A 17,242-nucleotide genomic window follows, 5' to 3' on the forward strand; every position below is an offset into this window, starting at 1 on the left:
AACATTCTGGCAACCACTGCACGGAAGAGAAACATTTATTCCCTGACTGGTTGCTGGAGGTTATTCCCTGAGCTGTTGGCCAAAAGCTCCTTGCAGTCACTTTGGTTGCTTGCACACTGCACATCCAAAGAAGGACAAAGATTTGGAACAACTTTATTAACTGACTAACGCGTTTCAGCTTGTGGCCTTCAGCCGTGGTCACCCAGTGTTTACATGGAAGTTGCAGACTTGTCTGGAAACTGCTAGAGCTTTGTGGCACAAGCAAGAAACATAAAGTAAAAGTTGCTCCTTTTAAAATGTGTTGGCTTCAGCAGTAAAGTGCACTTTTACTTTGAAGCCAAGTGGGTTTCCAGTTTAGCTTCCTCTTGGCAAGTAGTTAGCAAGTGTTTGCAGACAAGTTGTTGTCTTTTATACAAAATACAGCTTGCAACCAACAAGTAGGTTTTTGGGGAAACTTGCATTTTTCCTTAGTGACTGGTGGTTGTATCGCATCCAATATGGAGGAAACCTCATGATTAATTTGTCCAGGACTTTAGAAACACTTACTCTGATTTAAATCCTCTCCCTTCATTTTGGTTTTTGGAAAGTTTCACTTGATTCATCACGTTTTGGTTTTTTTCTTTTTCCACCTCACGGTGTTTGCCTGGGAAGAGTCGGACGCGTTAATGCGAACCGCAACTCACGTCAAAGCCAGTTAAGTACAAATCCATTAGATAAATCATTAAATATTAAACAAACAAGCTAATTGTCATTTAGAATGATGGACTCACTCTTGGATGTGCGTATATGAGGCGTGCGCCGCAGATTTTGTGTTCAATGTTTGCGCTGGTGACACAAGAAGGAATCGGCCAATAAAAGGAGATAAGCAGCGGTCGTTATCTGTCATCAGGGGAAACCATTAACTAGATTTAAAATCCGGCCCGGAGAATCTCTATTGATTGCTGCAGTTGTAACGATCAAACACAATCTTAACAAACTAACCAAATATTGATCGGCTGAGATTAATATTTATGCGCCGCATGTGACACGTGCTATTGCTCAAGGAAATGTATAATACTGCGTGTTCTGGATCGCGTAGAATAACACAGCATATTGACTTTAAACTATTTTTATTTTTTATTTATTTATTGTGTGATTAGGCAGCATGAATGTAAAAAAAAAAAAAAAAAACAACAGCTAAGGCTTAAAAGGTTTGCACCACAGACAACAAACTGAAGGTGTGACTGCGACAGATCGCTGGTCCGCTCTGTTACCTATTGCTCTGTAAGCGTTCCTGCGAGCTTTGCTGAATTTGAATGAGGTTTTTCTTTTTTTTCATGTCTCTCAGTCATAAAAATTAGAACAAATTAGTGTCAGTTAACTAAAATCCTCATACAAATGTTCTCACTATTCCTTCAACTTCCATTTCTAAATACTTGTTGAATGGTAAAGACACCAGGGAAGTTAATGACTTAAGAACACACACACACACCCTTTGCCTGGCTCTTCCTCGAACAGGATGTACTATTAATTATGCGTTAGTGGAGTTTGGCAGCTGCTGGCTCTGTGAGAGTTCAGAGTAGTAATGTGACACAAATTTGGCAATTACCAGAAGTAAAGGGTCCAAGCACAGAGAAGAAGGAGAGTGTGTGGGGGTGTGCAAGCACTGACCCGAGAGAATGGCAGATGCTGAAAGCACTGAGGTACGTTGCACATGTCAGAGATGCTACTGAGGAATTCAGAATTGGAAAGCATCTATTAGTCTTCCTAAGCAGCAGTGATTCAGTCGATCCAATCCAAAAGATTTTTAGGTGATAATGGCTTTTATACCAAGGTGATATTCAGGGCTTCCCATATGGAAAAGATATATATAAATCTTATAAAGTTTGTTTCTGTCTTGTGTGAAACTTGTATGAAAAGCATACAAGAGTGAAAACAGATATAAGTTCCCTAGAAAAATTATATAAATGAAACTTGTATGTTTTGGATACTTACTAAAACAATATATGAAAGTTGCCACTTTCATGAGTAAATCATATAAGCATTATATGATTCACTATATGAAGTGAAAGGCCACCAAGTCTTTTATAAGTTTTTTCTATTTCTTTTCCATATGGGTTATGTCACCCTGGCTCTTCTTAAAAACAGAACAAAAAAAAGCTTGCTTCTGGTAATGTGCTGCTTCCACCGTCAGCCATAGAAATACCAGTATACATGTACGTGGAGTTGTTAATAAATCTTTCTGAGTTTTATCACACTCATAGTCCTGTGAAAAAATATTTGCTCCCTTCCTGAGTTCTTCGCTTTTTGCATATTTGCCATACTTACATGTTTCAGATCAACAAAAAGAAAGAGGGCAAAAATGGCATCCATGGGAGCGCTCCAAGGAAAAACACCACAGCTGACCAAAAAGAATAAAAAGGTTTGTCTCACATTTGCCCAAAAACATTTTGATGGTCTCTGAGACTTCTGGGAAAAATATTCTGTGGACTTGCGAGACAAACGTTGAACTTTTAGGAAATTTGAGTCCCGTCACATCTAAAACTAAAACTAACAGCATTTCATAAAAAGAACATCACACCAACAGTCAAACATGGTGGCGGTACTGTGACGGTGTGAGCTGGTTTGTTGCACATTTGAATTGTGCAGCAGGACATTGAGCTGAAAAACTCCACCTCTGAATGGCTAAAAAAAAAAGAAAATGAAGGTTTCTTTGATGTAGATGACGTCCATAGTGAAATCAGGTTGAGATGTTTGGGCGTGACCTTAAACAGGCTGTTTATGGTGAAAACCGCCCCAGTGTGGCAGAATTAAAACAATTCTTCAGAGAAGAGCGAGCCAAAATCCCTCCAAAGGGAAATACTCATTACCAGTAATCACAAACGCTTGATTCCAGTTATTACTCCAAAGGATGGCACAACCACACCAAGCCAAGTAACTTTTTTTCACTTAATAAATGAAATCATAATTTAAAAACTGCATTTTATATTTACTTAGGATGATCTGAAACATTTAAGTGTGACAAATATGCAACAAAAATAATAACTATAGATGTATATATTAATAAAATATATTTATTAGACTTTTAATGACTTCAGTTTACTTTTTAATTATAGTTTGGTTATTTTTCCCTTTTTTGCACAGTGGAGCTGTGAAGATAGCAATGGGCGACCAGTTGAACTTGAATTTGGACCGCTGATTTTTCTTTCATGTGCTATATGGTTGCCTGCTCACTCAGTGAGCTCAACCAGCACCTTAATAAAAGCAAAGTTTTTACTTTCCATTAAATATTTGTAATTTCTAGACCATGATCTTTTTAGGATGACAGTTAATTTTTTTTCTGAGCACCCTCAGGACTTCAAAATGCTTTGATGTGTTCAACAAAACAACATCAGTTGCTTAAAATATGTTAAAAGTGTTTAAATTGATTAGTTGTTTCCAGTGTAGGGAATCAACTGGTGTCCTGGACCTGGATCGGGTGTCTCTCCCAGCTGTCACAGAATGAGAAGCACGGTATACCTGGACACGTCACCAGTGGATAGATCTATAAATCTGACTTTTAACTCTATATTTGTGTTTTTTGTTTTTGTTTTTGTTTTTTTGCTAAAGTAAAAATTCAACTTGCAGCTTTTGTGGAAACTTATAATATTTGTTGTATAAATTATCGGCTATACAGCATTTGTTTTCTGATGGGACTTTGTCAGCAAAATTTGACCTTTATCATTGCTTTGAAGGGAATAAATAGAAGGAGTGGGTAGTAAGCTGAACACTGATCGCCACCTTGAATAAACAGAGTGCCACCTACGGAGAGAGTGCTGACAGGAAGTGCTGTCTGATTGACAGGTTATCTCTAGGAGGTGCAAAAACACTCCTCTTATACAGAGCTATTAGTACAGAGAAAGAAGACAAAAGCTTACAAGAAATTTAATTATGAGCACTGCAAACACCCACTGAGAGCAGATTTGGTCTATTTCAAGAAGAGTGCCTTACAAACAACTCGTGTAACACATAAGCAGCAACCTGTAGGTCTGGAAAATGAAGCCAGTGCAGAACTGCTGAAAACTGCAGTTTCTAGCTTGAGCACTTGAGGCCAGATCAGAAGGCTGGTGTGATACATTCACACCTAAAGCCTTCTTTTTGTAAAAAAAAAAAATAAATAAAAAAATAATGCAGCTACAACAGTATTTTCTTTTCTTCTTGGAGCTAAAAATGCAGTAAATTTAAACATTTAAAAAGCTAACAGTTAGCGTTAGGGTCAGGGCTGTTCTATCAGAGGTAAATGTACCATAAATGTGATATGCTCAGCTTTGAATGTGACAGTCAAGGGCTAAACCAGTGGTTCCCAAACTGTGGTACGCGTACCACTGGTGGTACGTGGGCTCCCTCTAGTGGCATGTGGGAAGTCTCCAAGAAATTTTAAGATTAAATAATATACCATGTTCTGATTGAGGGATTTCTGAAAAATTACAACATACAGCTCTGCTATCACTTCCAACATAAAGACAGAAAACTAAACAGCAGTGACGGTTATAGGGTTACTGAAGTCGGGCTAGCTGGTATATAACGATGTGCTAACGTGGTGGCTAGCTACACAGCTGTGGTTAGCATAATATAAACATTATTAACACAGTGAAGAATGATGAACGCTAACTTTTTTAACGTGAGGGTTCCCGATGGTTAGGGACAAATGCAATCGCATGGCAGGATGCTGTAAACGGACCAAACTTCAGTCAGGAGAACAACTGAGATAATCCATCCACAATACGAGGTTAGTCAATAATATACTGCTGCATGGGCTGGGCTGTAGTTACATCGTAACGTTTTAAAAACTGAGTTTTAAATCGAATAGCGGCAATAAAAACAGAGAGAGGCCGACAGTGATCACTGACTTTTTTTAGGAGCTTGTTCAGATTAAATACAACAAGATACAAAACATTAAAATGTATTAAAAACATAAAAAGCCTTAATAAACGCAGAGTAGTTTGGACCCAGAAGCAGGGTTTATAGATCATCACTTAAAAGATTGGATATCCCACCTGCTGTGAATGTTTCAGTGCATAAACCATGAAACACCAGACAGATAAGTGAACTTATCACTACCTATCACAACAACATACTATTATTATTATTATTATCTGCATAACTGTACTTGTTTTTTCGAGCACTGGCTTTGTCACTTTCTGATCCATACATACACAGAAATCAGTTTGTTTCACACATGCTCAGAAATGGATTTTTCCAGTTCCTTTCCTGTCATACTGCATATCTTCTGTACACACACGACTTCTGGTAGAGTTATGTCTAAGTTATGCGTGTATGTCTAAAGACATATCCCAATTAATAACAGCGTGGTTAGGCTTTCCTTCATAGTTAATCATTTTAAGAAAACACAAAGAGGAAATAAAACCTGTTTTATCGTTACGACAAAGACACAAACGTGAAAATATAGTATTTTTTTTTTTAAATTAAAATTAATATAATTGGAAACCTGATATAAAGACAAAAACACTGCAATAATTTTTGAAAAATTACCAGCCAGGAAATAAAATTTAAAACTGCAGCAGTTCGAGTATCAGCGGCCTTCAAGGCATCCAGAAAGATGGTGGCTGAGATGTTACACTGAAGCGTCAACATCAGACTTCAATCACTGACATGGGTGTCATAGGGGCTTCATCCTTTATATATATATATATATATAATTTAACCTCGTTTAAATGTTCACATATAATTCCTTTATTCTCAGAATCTTTATCATCCATATATTTAAAACTGTGGACAAACTTTTAGTTTACAGAACTGCTGGAAATAAATCCAAAAATCCACACATACACAAAAATACTAGGAAAACATTTATGGGTGGGAACATTTCTTTTTTTTTCCTTGAATAACACAGTCATATAGTAGCCCAGCAATGACAGGCTAAACGCACTTAACTAGAGCTGGCATGAAGGAATTAGTCACAGAGCCATGACAACAGCCACACTGAAACCCAGACAGTTATTTTATGTGGGCACTCTCTTTCTCACACATCCCGACAGCTACATCCAGCTCCCAGCTTATTGCATATGGATGTCCGTAGCCTCGAACCCTGCTGAAATACAGTATGCATGGTATGGCTGTGTGTGTGTGTGTCTATGAATCATAATGAATATTTCATATTTGGCATGCCTTGTCCAGATGAGCAGATGGTACCTCTTCTGCCTGTCTCCTGTACACCTGGACCTTGTTCACATATTAGCATTTAAGAATGTAATTCTCTCTCTCCGCTCTCCTTTCTCTCTTCTTTGCACACACTGTGGCATGTACTCACTTTCCAGGAAAGGTCTGGTTAGTTGGGTATGGCTAGATGAGATCAGCTGCTCAATTGCTTTCCGATTTCACCATATTTTGTTCTTTTCAGACTCAAATGGGATCCATAAAAAATTTGAAAGTCATGCAGCCAGTTGCTTCTCTGTAAAACGTCCTTTTTTCTACTCGTATTTGTCTGATTTCAGGTTTAATGACCAAAGATGCTGTTTCACATTTGTCAGGAGAAAAGCAGGAAAGCTTAACAAGGAAGTCGCTCCGTAAGGCGAGTGAACTAGGTAGATATTTGCTCAGAGCTAATTTTGGCAATAACGTTTCATCTTCTTTTCTAGAGTTGCTTAAAAATTAGATAAAAGCTTTTTAACTTCTACATTTTTAAACAAAAGGCTAAGAAATTAACAATGTGCGGACTCATAAATGTTTGTTAACAGAGACGTCTAATGCACAGCCACGTTACCCATGTGGCAGGCAACCCATTAGTCCATGTGGTCCATGAGATACCGAAGTAAAACAAAGACGAAGAAGAAAGCAACCTGAATCTACAGAGAATCCCACAGAGACGAAGCCAAACAGGCGAGGCAGCGCTAAGGCTTGACAGACGATCTCAGAGGAGCCAAGCCGCCCATCTCCCAGATGGCTCCATCCACAACCGGTTAGGGGGGTGTAGGCTTCAAAATTCCTTTAAGAACGAATGAAGCTTCTGTCGCTGTGCGAAAACCTTTTTAAAACAAACCACGTTCAGGTCTGAGAGAAAGTGTGAAGCTCTTCAATTTGGTTATAGAGCTGTGAAAGTGAAAATGAAAAAAGGCTGTACTCCATGTTTCCTTTTTGTAATAACATTTAAATTGACCCTTGTGTGGATTTTATGATGTCATACGACCTGGCTGGCTTGTGATTGTGTCTGTGAAGTGTTCAGATGACATGATTTACTCTTCTGACAGACGGTAAACCGCCAAGAGTTTTAATAAAACTGAGAAGTTTTATTTATAGGAGATATTTACAATCTAAAAATGGTTCCACATCCTCAAAACATCTTTTGGTTTTTGGACTAGCAGTTAGAATACGTTTCCATTTTTTCAATAAATCAATGAATAATCAAATGGTTTCAGTGAGTCTTTAGGTAAGACTGTGTGTTGAGCTGTTTAACAACAGGTCATGAAATTCTGAGTGCATTTTAGCTGTAAGTTTTAAGCCCACTTAAAACTGTATGTGCTTATTTTGTAATAAAGTCTTTAATCTGAAACTTCAACAGTATAGGAAAAGCTCAGTTTGCATTAGCAGTAACTAAATCACCACATTTTGCAGGAATAAGACCCCACCGGAGTGATGTGGGTGGGCCTCATGGGGCCAGGGCCCGCCCACTTCACCAGCAGCCCCATCCTGACTGCCCGTGCTTATTCTTAGGTTTTGTTTTCAGCTATTAAAATTAATGTTTAAATAAGCAGCAGATGAAATGTGTTTGCTTTTATTAAGTTAGCAAAGGCGAATCGCAACAGTCCGACCAGTATGTGTTAAATCTGAGCAGCACGTCACAGTTCAGAGGTTGCTCAACAGAGAATTAAAAAACGTTCCTTAATATTTTTTTCCACTGTCTCTGTCTGTGGATGCCATATGTTGTGACACGGGCGTGACGTTTTACTCGGATTGAGCGTGGTGTTTTGGTAATAGCGTGCCTTTGTCCTGTAATTAAAATAATATGTTGTGAGAGTCATTAACAAATAGGTCACACCTGTAGTTAAGTGAGTGTGTATCATTCAAAGGGGCGAATGGTAAAAAAAAACAAACAAACTAGAGAGCAAACAAGATTTAGAGGAATTTTTCAGTGTGACATAAGTGACATAAGTCAGCGTAGCTCACTCAGAAGCCCCTTTCTTATTTATATGACAGCAACAGCAGCAAAAAATGTTAATTTTCTGGCAATTGACAGCTTGAAGCTTTACACAGTTAATAATCAGACATCTGTAGACATCTTAACATTTTTTGGTTTTCATTTCAAGTCTGCTGAGAGAATATTCCCCAGTCCTGTTTGAGTGGATGAGTCAGTGGATGGATGCTTTAACGGACTTTGGCTTCATCCAAGTAAACAGTCTGAGAAGAGTAGCACATCGGCTGATTGGCTTTCTTGAAAGCATTGGCTACCGTCTTACAATGTTTTCCTTTTTTCTTTTTTTAAAAATCGGCTTTGCTGTCTTTATTTATTTGACTGAATCTGAATGTGAACGTGGGATGGCACATGATCCAGGAAGCCCGTTATGAAAATACTTGCTGGCCGCATTGCTCCCTAAAGTGTTCTAAGTAATCAGTTAATAGAAGAGGCGTTTCCAGACTTCACAGCTCTTTATACGGTAAATACATAAATATCGTAATACTTTCCTCGGTGGTCATCTTTATGAATTTGGTCATGAATACTGACCTTCACTAACCGTATGAAGTTTACCATGTTAGTGGTTTGGAGTGATTCCCTGATAGCATTGGAGTCTTGCTGGGAAAACCCTTCTGGAGTCACCGGCCTATCATAGAGCTAACATTTAAAGACAACCATTTGCACCTAAGGCCAATTTAAAGCTCTATGTAACCCAGCATGCATATGTTAGGACTTGGGGACGAAGCAAGAAGACCAGAGAGAACCCATACAAGCACAGGGAGAACATGCAATCTGCTCCAGCTGACTGAACCCAGAGCCTTCTTGTTCTCCCTTGCACCAGTGCAGCCATCTAACAACTGCATTACTGTTTTAATTCAGCTCTAAATTAAATAATACACTAATTCTGAAGAGTTACATGAAATGTTGTATCACAGAGAGAAAAAAAAAACAAGTTTTCACAGCATGCTTTGCACTTTGATCCATTCAGTTGACTCATATTACACTAATGGACCAGAAACTGAGCGGCTGAAATGACTTGCGCGCACAGTGAGTCTTATCACTCCACTACATGGATATTAGATATAATTTTATCCTCGAGAATTTATGAAGTTCATTTTGTGCGAGTTTTAATGGCTTGTACGAGATGAGCGAACAGCAGTGAACAGCTGGGTCTTTCGGTGATCAAGGTTACTCGGGAATGAATTGGATCATTCTTTTTTTTTTCTGGGGAAGATTAAAAACTGCACGTTAGCCCCAGATGTGCTGTTGTAGTTTGGGCATGGGCTAATTTTTTTTTTAAATCAAATAAACGTATCAACATTGACCGTAACTCCTAATTTTGTTCCAGAACGCACGGAAGATGCCTTAATTTTGAAAATCAAGCCCCCCTCGGTTGAAGTATGTGGGTGATACAGTAAAGAGGCAATGCTGCACCTCTGGGAGGTTTTAATAAAGACAAAATGTCTCAAATGTTTTGTGTAATTTAGGGCAAACTACCTCTCTTGACTGATTACTTGTCATTTTAGTGTAAGCCATGTCCTGTAACAGTACTAATTATCACTCCCTCTAAGACAAGGGAATTGACAATGGAGCACTCAAGACTAAAATCAATCTGCACTGATGTTTGTCTGAGGGGGTGTTAATTAGAAAGAGGGGGTGATAACATCTGTCTGCCTCTCAATCACAGCTGTGGTTTTGTCTTTTTTCTTCTCCGTTCCTTTACTGTTCGTCAGGAGAAGCAGGAGCTACAGCGCAGCGATGATCGACTGCTACGGTTTCTACAAGGCCATCCTATCGCTGACCCCACCAAAAATACACCAGCGCTGCTCCTAATTAAATTATTACAGTAGATTATTTAATTTCCTGCGAGAAGCAGTGGATAATTGAAAAACAACTTGTTACTGTGCAGTTTGAGAGAATGACAACAGCTAGAGACAACACAATGGTCAGAAATGATTCAGGGAACACTCGATCATCACGGCGTGACACAAAGTCAATGAAGTTTCAGGGATGCAAATGGAAGTGACAACAGGTGCACTGAAGAGACTATCGAGACAAACCCTAAAAAGGGAACCGTTTAGCAGGTGGTGGCCACAGACCATTGCATAATCCTCCTCACTGGTTTTTTCTTTAGTTTTGCTTTTCACTGGTGTCCTTCTCACTGCTGGTGGCATGGCACGTTCCCCAGCCCATTTAGGTTGCACAGGGACTCCAGCTCCAGGAATTTATACTGTCTCCCTGCACAGTTCAAGAGTGTAGAGGAGATGCCGGGAGATACACGAGGAGAGCTCGAGAAGAATGACTTCAACCAAGCAGCAGGAGCGCTATCTGGTCCATAAGAAGGAACAGGAGGAGCACTGCCAGAATGACCTCCAGCAGGTTATTCATGGGCATGTTTCTGACCAAAGGTCTTAGTGTCCGTGAGGGTGGGATGTAGTCACAGCCTAGCAGCTCAATTGACATTCACCAGAGATCACCAGAACTAGCAGGTCCACCACTGGCACCCGATTCTCTGCACAGATGAGAGCAGGTTCACACTGACCACATGTGAAAGGCGTGAAAGAGTCTGGAGACACCTTGGTGAACGTTATGCTCTCTACAACATCATCTGTGAATAGAATAGGGCACTGGCACCAGTTTAGCTCACCTGGTTTAGAGAGAAACCATATCCTGCAAGGCTCACTGCAGCAGCCTGAGTTTGACCAAGGGTACATTAATGTGCGTCTTCCCCCAATTTCTTATCTAATGCACTAATATTCACTGTTCTGGTGAACAAACACCCTTTAATTTTTCTTTTTGTTTATTTTTTGAAAACAACAGGACACCACTAGTCTAATTTATTAATTAATAACAATAATGATAATAATAGGTTCAGGTGTAAGGATAATAATTTTACTAATATCTAAGCATAACAGTGGATTTAGTTGAATGGACTGCAGGAGTCCTTTAAACCTGGATTCTTTCTAATGGTCAGTAGTGGTATACATCACTCTTTACAAATAAGTCCAATTACATAGAAGTCAGTGGGAAAATGACCCTTCAGCTCATGGTTCAGTTTTCCACTTCATTATTTTGTTCATCCTTCCATAAAGCTTTGTATTAGTTTGGCGAAGGTCATGAAAAATAATCTATAACAGTAAACTCTGTCCCCAAAAGATGTTGTACTCATTACACTCACCACCAGTGGGCATGCATTGCCTGGCTAAATAGCTCATTACACCACCTAGTGGTACAAGCTGATATTTGACAAAAGTACAGCCCAGCCCTGCTTAAGCTTCAGCTGATATCCCTTCAACAAAGTACTGCACAGAGATGTTTTTGGAAATAAAAAACTGAAGTTCTTTTCTTGACATTTTCTTAAGAAATGTAAAGAAAGCTTTTTAAAATAGGAATTTGCAATAAGTAACTTTAACAATCGTGTATGAGTGAAGGATATCTATCTTAGGCAACAAACCAGTGCTCTCAGTTTAAGCCGCAGACCCAATCTTAGCTTTTCCATAAAGTGTCAACATTTTAAATTTTTAACTTTTACCCTGTGGCGCTTCGGTGTTTTTGTAGTGCCACTGATCACCAGTGTTTTTGCTGTCAAAGTGAAAGATTTAGCATGCGTTTGAGAATGCAAAAAAAAGGCACGCATCCATCCATAACTGCCTCTTTAAAAATGTACTACGGTTCTCCCAGCAGCGTCACATCACTTGTCCTCCATGCTGACAGCGAGGACGGCAGTAAAGCTTCTAATCTCTTGATCCCCCTGTCCTGTTCAACCTGATGGATTCATCCACAATCACTGCATGTCAAAATACAGCAGCCATGAGACACACAACAATCACAACAGCATATGGCGGTGCTTCTGCTGTTGCAGAGGGATATTCACACAGGGGTCTATGCATGGTGGAAGTTTATCGGTCTGCTCCTCATTTTACACCAAATATCACGTGTGTTTCTAGCTCAAGTCAAGTCATCATCATAATAATGATGAAGATGAAAAAATCCTTCACTGTCATTCCGTCTTAATTCATGAAAGCCTGCAGACCTTTGTGGTGACGTGCCATTATGAAGTCTCCCTGGTCTTCATTAGTTTTTATTCCAAACTTTTGTTACAGAGTAAGAACGAAAGAGAAAAGGGAATAAAAGAAGAGGAAATAGAGTTGGGAGCAAAGGAAGACAGAGTTAGGGAGACGGCAGAGATATCAAAGAACATTTGCACTTTAAATGTATTTCTGCCATTCTCCTCAACTATCAGTTTAAGAGTAATGTATCCGGCTGGAATGCAGAAAAACTGGAGCCTTTGGGTAAATGCAGTGAAGTGTAATATCTAAATATGCATAAACCTGCAGTGTATAATTACAGATGCAGACTGAAGTGCTGATGACAGAGAAATGGTCACAGGGTCACGGCTCCTTTAAAGATGGAAAGTGGAAGATGTTTGACATATTCTTCCAATAATAAAAAAGTTACTGCCATCTAAAAAAAGAAGGAAAAAAAACAACCTTCTTTTCAATTTGTTCGACGTCAATAACGCTGTGTGCTCCCAGAGAAATAAAACAGATCGAGTGAAACTGCACTGGAAACCATATTGGCGATGATTCATGTTTGTGCGAGGGCTCGTTGTGTAAGCGGCCGCTTGTCTGGGTCTTTTAAAGGTGATCAGTGGGAAAAGGATCAGAGAAACAACTCACTATTGTTAACCTCGTGCATTTTTAATGCACATCCCTTCAATATTTGATGGGCCCAGAGACTTTGCAGATATTGTGGTGTCAACTGACACACGTCAGCTTTCGCAAATCAGGCTCCGAAGTTTAACTCTCAATTCTGTGAAAAAGAAAAGAGGCCACGCTTTCTGTGAGCTGTGCTTATTTTTTTCTTCTCCTGCAACAAGAAAGAAGGGAACATTAGCAGCATGTGTGAAATTAGGGCTCTGGTTTGGTTTTGTAAGCTGCTTTTCTTTTTTTATTGTGCTGACCTGATTTTCAAACCCAACTGAGTATCAAGCTTGAACACTGACATGTTATTATGACTGACGTGTTATTCTTACCTTTAAAAAAAAGAAAAGTAACTACGACCCCAACCCTGCCCCTGGAAACCTAATCACTCAGTGGTTTGTTGTGCCAACAGCTCCGTGTTTGCCGTCCTCAGGTGATATTGACTGAATCATTACCTGCAATGAAACAAAGACTGTATTGCAGTCCCTTATCTCGCTATCAGATGACTTTTACATGTTGAGCACATATCATTTATGTCAAGATGCGGTTTGTCTCCGTCGTGAACGAAGGTTTACCCCCTGTAGATCATTAACAACTTGGGTCCTTAAAATCAGTCATATCTAAATAAAATAAATGTTAAGAAACAGTTACCACCTGAACCCTCAGACTCAACTTCTTTTTCTTATCCCCACCAAATTATATTTTTATATTTTGAAAACTGTGAACTACTGTGCTAACAGTAAGACAAGTGGAACTGATTACATAATTATTACATAATAATAATTATTATTATTACATAATAATAATAATAATGTGTTTGTGTGTTTAACAGGTGTTTGTTTGAGTTTGGGAAATAAAAGGAGTTGGGACCCGGAAACGGCTAATGATATCAGACTTAAGAGGCGGATCCTGGTAATCTATGGCAAATAATGACCCAATCTCTTTATTTTATCATCTGGGTAACCGGTGGATGTTTTGTTTCTGAGTTTTTTGTTTTTTTAGCATAACACCAGAGCAACAGTGCAGGTGTACATAAGTTGTAATTGCAACTTCAGCATCTAGCTAGCGTAACAAAAGATAAAGAGAGAACATAAAGAGAGTGACTTTTTAAGCGGCAGGTAATTTTAAATGCAGCGTTTCTATGAGCTCAACAAACATCAGCAAATACACAAACTGTGTGCGGTTTGTCTCACGGGGTGTTGCTAGCTAAAGGTCCAGCTAACTTCACTCAGAGATGGAAAAAGATGAGAAAGAGGGCAGGAGAGGAAGAATACAGGTTAGATGTAAAGGTAATGACAGCTCAGTGGGATTTAAGAAATGGGAATGTAAAGCTTACATCTAAGTCTTTATGTTTTTAAAGCAGATATTGGGTCTGTACATTTAACATTATGTTTTTTTATATTGTGAAACATGCTGTAAAACAAACTGAGGTAGACTAACTGTGTTATTTAAAGACTGCATGGAAACCCTCTGCAGGATAAACAGTTCAGTTTGCTGTACTGTGATGGATTTAAAGTAAAGAACAGTGTGTGACTGGTGCACAGCAGCTGTGGTGCATCAAGGTTACATCAAGTGTCGCAGAGATTAATCTAAATTTAAGCTGATGCTGAGTTTATTCAGTGAATTCCACCTTTATACCAACTGTACCGTGTCTAATATAAAGACAGAATAAACTGTGTACTGTCGGTGTAGAGGATGGAAATCAGCCAGGACAACTCATTAAACATCTGCTGACATCTGGTTAAATTCAGGTGTGTAAATCCACAAAAAACAGTGAACCTCAGAGCAGCTAAACTATTTCCTCACTTGTGACTTCACCGTATCCTACACCCAATTTGCTTGAGATACACCCATGAGTTAGGGCAACATCCAAAATTGAAAGCTTAAAAGTTTAAGCTTCCCGTAAAGAGCAGTGCAGTTGATTTGCTTGAGGTGTGTGAGTGTTTCCTGCCTCAGCTGCTCGTGTGTCTGACTTTTTACCTTTTTTATGGTCATTTCAAGGACAGCTGGTATCAGAACATAATTTTGCTGTACTTTTTGTCACTGAGCCAGATGTCTTTCGGTTTTTGCTAGGTTTTCCTCTCCATTCATGCCCATTTGATGTATCCCAGGAGTTTATCCATGAGATGTCTAATGTTTTCTTGTTGTCTTATAAAGTGGAAGGATGATAGATCCAGTGGAAGGATGGATCTATCAAAAATGCACGTGACTAAGGTCTGAGCTCTCATTACTTAGACTGATTTATAAAACAGGCCACAAGGCTTTAAAAACCCAGCAAATTCATCTACAGCGCATCAGAGGTTCAGAATAAAAGCCTCAGCATGAAACAAACTTTGATGCTCTTCACCAGTGGGTTTTCCACAGTCACCAGAGAGGAAGAAACAAACAGAAAACTCTATGAATGAGTGGGAGGTTAAGAGAAAGGAGCCAGAAAAGAACACAATCGTGACATCGATGCAGGAAAATGGGTGATGATGATTGATCTGTGTTCATGTGATGACCTGCGTGCATGTATGCATGTGTGCTTTCACACCGGCTACATGGGAGTTTAGTTTTTAAGAGTAGTTCATTCAGTCTTCAGGCTGTTGACAGACTTGCAGGAAACAAGAACAAGAAAGATGAGGAGACATGCTGAATGAATAAATAAAAGTATTATATTGACAGCAGCACCTGTTTATGCATGGCTGACTTCAAGGGGGTTGATTTAACAAACAAGAGGAATCACAAATTGGCTGGGTGAATTGGCAGACAAATTGTTAAATTAAGCCAATCTCTGGAGAGACTGAGCTTATCTGGAAGCAAGACATAGACCAAAAAACAAGTGAATAGATGAATATTTATACTGAAAATGTAAAGATGTTTTATGTTTTAGCAGGAAGCCTGTGTCTTTTCCTTTGCATCCTGCTGTGATTTCAAATCTGTGGGGACCTCAAAACTGCAGCTGCTTGGAAAAACTTTCTGTATTACTGTCCACCAGCCAGTGCATGAAATGTAATTGGGCAGTTTCACTCATTGTGGCCAACTTGTACATGAAAGGAGTGGAAAAGAGGGCTCTGTTATCCTACCCTGGATCACCAAGTCATCAGTTCAGGTATGTGGATGACACCTGGGTGAAAATCAAATCTCAGGATGTGCCACAGTTCACTGATCACAGTAACAAAAAAGGACAGGTTAGCCTTCTTAGACTGTGAGATTTCTATCAGTAATGGGGGACGTCTAAAAGCTGATGTGTACCATAAACCCACGCATATGGATCAGTAATTAAGGTTTGACTCTCATCGTCTCAGCATAAACTGGGTGTCATCAGGACGCTACAACACAGAGCGAAGACCATCCACACAGAAACAGCAGGCAGGGGAGCAGAAGAACATCACATCAAGAAGGCCCTGAGTAAATGTGGTTATCCCAGCTGGACATTTTTCAAAGCTGAGAAGGCACCTAAAGAAAACTCCAGGTGATCCAGGAGAGAAGAAGGACAGCTCCTTCCTAAGCGAAAATCCTTAGTGATCCTTTATGTGTCAGGAGTGTCAGAACAGCTGAGACAAATTTTCTCCAAACACGGCATTTTAAAACAAGAAATGCTGAAAATTGGTCCACCCTAAGGATCGGGTCCCCGGCACAAACAGAGTATTATAGTTTACGCTGTTAAGTGCCAGGAGGATTGCCATGATTTATACATCGGGAAACCAAACAACCGTTGGGGAGGCGGATGGCACAACACAAAAGAGCTAACTCGTCAGGCCAGGACTCCGCAGTCTTTTTACACCTACAGGCCTGTGGACACTCTTTGAGGGATGAGGATGTACTCATCCTGGACAGGGAGGAACGCTGGTTTGAGCGCGGAGTCAAAGAGGCCATTTACGTGAAAAGGGAAAGACCATCGAGGAGGGGGCTGCTGTTTACCTTCAGGGGACCGTCATATGAATTTTTCGGTCACTTGGATTCTGACACCACATGTACAAACCTTTAAACACTTCAGTTTTGAGATTCTCATATGACATCATGCACACATTAGAGTTGTCCGCCATATTGAATGTGATGCAACCACCAGTTGCTAGGGAAACATTTGCTTTTGGAGGCGCTTCCTGGAGGCTGGTGGTGGACCAAAAAACCTCGTGGTCATTGCTTTGGTCGCTAGCAGAACAGTTGCCTGTAATTTTTCCTTTCAGGGCAAGCAGGGCTTACCTAGTCATATCTAAAAACAGTCACCAATTATCAATTAAAAAGTGCAAGTGATATTTCCCATCCTCTTATGAAGCTTCTTGCCTATTTGCTTCCATTCTTTGCATCACTGCCGTCTTGTGACCGCAGTTCGCTTTTGTCTCTGAAAGCTGTTCTTGCCTTGGATCCTGCTGAAAACTGTAGCATGTCTCCATTTCACAGGTGCGGT

Source organism: Neolamprologus brichardi, chromosome 22 (genome assembly GCF_056152115.1).
Source record: "Neolamprologus brichardi isolate AB-2024 chromosome 22, ASM5615211v1, whole genome shotgun sequence".
Taxonomy (NCBI): domain Eukaryota; kingdom Metazoa; phylum Chordata; class Actinopteri; order Cichliformes; family Cichlidae; genus Neolamprologus; species Neolamprologus brichardi.